At 47.9% G+C, this 3,550-nt stretch overlaps 1 non-coding gene across 1 annotated transcript; it reads right to left on the reverse strand.

The window, feature by feature from the left end:
- Positions 1-2,604: 2,604 nt before the first annotated feature.
- TRNAS-CGA (transfer RNA serine (anticodon CGA)) lies at positions 2,605-2,678 on the reverse strand. The gene has a single exon. It is a non-coding gene; the product is annotated as a tRNA-Ser (tRNA).
- Between the last annotated feature and the right edge of the window lie 872 nt (positions 2,679-3,550).

The raw sequence follows: 3,550 nt of genomic DNA on the forward strand, positions 1-3,550 counted from the left end.
GAGACATGTGAAAATGGCCACACTGCACAAACTCTCCTGCGCTTGGTAGTACGCGTTGCAACCAACGTTGTTCTAAACAACTTTTGCAAACTAAGAAATGATGCCATACAAGACAATGCGCAGCAGAAGGCCGCAGCCCGGAAAGCAGCAACGCTTAAGAAGAAGTAAGTTTTATTCCCAAGCAATAAAAATGCTTTGCGCACACTTCATTGCTGGTGTCTCGTCGTTTTTTATTGTAAGGGTCAGATTAGCTGTACAAATACTCAACAGCGCAACATTATTGTGAGTGTCATTATTGCTGTGTGTGAAAGCTTTAAGCAAAACACAATACAGAATAAAACTAACACAATGCGCAGTAGACGGTGTTTTTTTTTCAATGTTCACGAACTTCTACTTTAACAACTAGATATACGCAACTAGAGGGCGCTCGCTGGTGTGACGTGACGCCAGACCGAGAGACGGGGCCCCAGCTCGCGGCATCGATGGTGGAGGCAAAGCCTTGTGCGCCGCTGCTGCGACCCTACCGAGAGAGGGCGCTCGCGGGTGTGACGTCACACCAGACCGAGAGACGGGGCCCCAGCTCGCGGCATCGATGGTGGATGCGAAGCCTTGCGCGCCGCTGCTGCGGCGCTACCAAGAGAGGGCGCTGGCTGGTGTGACGTCACGCTAGGAGGATAAATGGGGCTACAGCTCGGCTCCTCGCAGTGGTCGGCAAGCTGCCTTGCGCTATGTCGGATGATGTGTACAAGGCGAGGCTGGAACGATCTGCTGCGGCCAAGCGACATAACATAGATAAGTCATAAGTCATAACATAGATAGGTCATAAGTGTGCCAAGGATATCAATAGCCCAAACCAAGCAAAACAATGTATAGCCATAAGTTTAACAAAGGGCAACCATGTCCACACATCAGCCGAACCGAGGCGCAGCCAAGGGTATTGCTTTCGCAATCTTCCAGGCTTAACCAAGCTAAGCCTTCAGCCAATATTTTTCCTTACGAAAACCACACGAAAGCGCAACCGTAATCTCCGCCGCGGTGGTTCTGGGGTTAGGACGCTCGACTACTGATCCGGATTTCCCGTGTTCGAATTCGACCGCGGCGGCTGCGTTTTTATGGAGGAAAAACGCTAAGGTGAACGTGTGCTGTGCGATGTCAGTGCACGTTAAAGATCCCCAGTTGGTCCAAATTATTCCGGAGCCCTCCAGTACGGCACCTCTCTCTTCCTTTCTTATTTCGCTCCCTCCTTTATCCCTTCCCTTACGGCGCGGTTCAGGTGTCCACCGATATACGAGAAAGATACTGTGCCATTTCCCTTCCCAAAAACCAATTATTATTTTATTATTCTTTACCGGTAAACACAAAGGGGGGGATTAAACATTTATTTCTGAAAAGAAGACCAGAGAGGATTGTGGGTGGCGTCCTCTGCGTTTTTATGGAGGAAAAACGCCAAGGCGCCCGTGTGCTGTGCGATGTCAGTGCACGTTACAACGATATATGAGACAGATACTGCGCCATTTCCTTCCCCCCCCCCCCAAAAAAAACCAATTATTTAACTCCCTCCGTTATCCCTTCCCTAACGGCGCAGTTCAGTGTCCGCCGATATGTGTGGCAGATACTGCGCCATTTCCTAAAGATCCCCAGGTGGTCGAAATTATTCCGGAGCCCTCCACTACGGCACCGATTCTCCCTTTCTTCTTTCACTCCCTCCTTTATCGCTTCCCTTACGGCGCGGTTCAGGTGTCCAAAGATATATTAGACAGATACTGAACCATTTCCTTTCCCCAAAAACCAATTATTATTATTATTAACACAGTGCAATACTCCAATGGGTTTCGCCGACGCGTTAGCGATGGCAACTAGCGCCTTCTCCTATTCCAGGGTGCCGCTGGCCAGCGCTACCTGCCACAGCTCCTGCGCCGCGTTGTGCGGCTTTAAATGGTTCGGTATATCTGAGCATGTTCGTGTAATGTGAGTGAATGTGCGAATTTTGCCACAACAAGGACATGTATCTGCGCATAATGTTCGCTGAATCCGGTGTAGGTGGTGGAGATTAAAGAAAAATTAAGTGTTGGAAAAAGTGCTGTTGGGGAGAAGGAATGAAGTCAATGAATAAAGCCAGCACCTTTCGAAGCAGCTGCAAACCTAATGTTTACCGGAACGCGTCCGATGGTGCTCCTATTGTTCACATGCGCCTTATCAACCATCATGTGGTTTTGATGCTTGTTTTGTTTTTTTGTAATGAAAACGAGTGCTGAGCTGTATGCAGTATTTACTTTCAAAGGAGATCTAGCCGCTATGTATTTTTATTTTCTCTGTTGTTTTTGTGTGTCATTTTTAGTTGTCAAATTCCCTTTTATATTTCCCCTTGCCCTTTTGATTGCCTTTTTATTTTTGTATAGTTTCATATATATATATATATATATATATATATATATATATATATATATATATATATATATATATATATATATATATATATTAAGGAAACGAACAGTCACCGAAAACCCAGGTACATAGGGGAATCTTTTCGATTTTTCTCAATTTTTAGTGCCAATCAATTGCCTTTAAAGAAAATGACTTGTAAAGCAGCAGAAAAAACAACACTGCCGCCGGTGGGATTCGAACCCATGACCTCCGAATATCGCGTCCGGTGCTCTTACCAACTGAGCTACGGCGACGCCTGTCCAATCTGCTGCTTTCGTGGGTATTTATGGTTTGCGTGTAAGCGAACCTTGAGAGTGTTCACCAGCGCCACCGGACGCGATATTCGGAGGTCGTGGGTTCGGATCCCACCGGCGGCATCGTTGTTTTTATGCGAAGCATACTAGCCGCACATCGAGCTCTTTCTTGCTGCGCCGCGCGCGGCCGCGTAGCTACCACTTGACCTACATCGGCGCACCATGTGATATGACGTCACAACAGGTGTGAAAGCTGGGGCTCAACTCGTGCGCTCGCTTGCGGACGCGCAGCCTCCGCCGGCGGCCTAACTCCCTCTCCTACCGCTAGGAGATACTGACGTCACGCAATTGTATTAAAGGCGACGCACTCGTTGAGTCAGTTGAGCAGCGAGATGTCGGCCAGGGAGAGGGCGGCTCGCCAGACCGCAAAGCTCAAGTTACAAAGAGCTTTTTCTGGAAAAGCAGCGCTGAACAGACGAGGACAGAGACGAGGCGACAAGGACGGGCGCTGAACTGACAACAAATTTTATTGAAGGGATTCACACTTATAAACGTAGTGTAGCTACCGTTCGCGCATGCTCAGAAAAGTCAGCTCTTTTGGTGAAAGGGCGATAGAGGCTGTGCTGACGCAGCCCTCTCCCAGGCTATATATCTGATTTGATTCTGCTATTTCTCTAGTCATACGTATACTGCTCTTTCTGATTATGGAGGTGTCATCGAGTGCAGGAGTACAATCTAGGCAAGTGATACAGTGACTTGCGAGGAAGCCTTCAAAATCTTTTCCCTCGCGTGCATTTTTCACGTTCAAGGCATGCTCTCTTAACCTCTCGTTCACGCATCTCCCAGTTTGGCCAACATACGTCTTTCCACAA

This window comes from Amblyomma americanum, chromosome 7, assembly GCF_052857255.1.
Source record: "Amblyomma americanum isolate KBUSLIRL-KWMA chromosome 7, ASM5285725v1, whole genome shotgun sequence".
Taxonomy (NCBI): domain Eukaryota; kingdom Metazoa; phylum Arthropoda; class Arachnida; order Ixodida; family Ixodidae; genus Amblyomma; species Amblyomma americanum.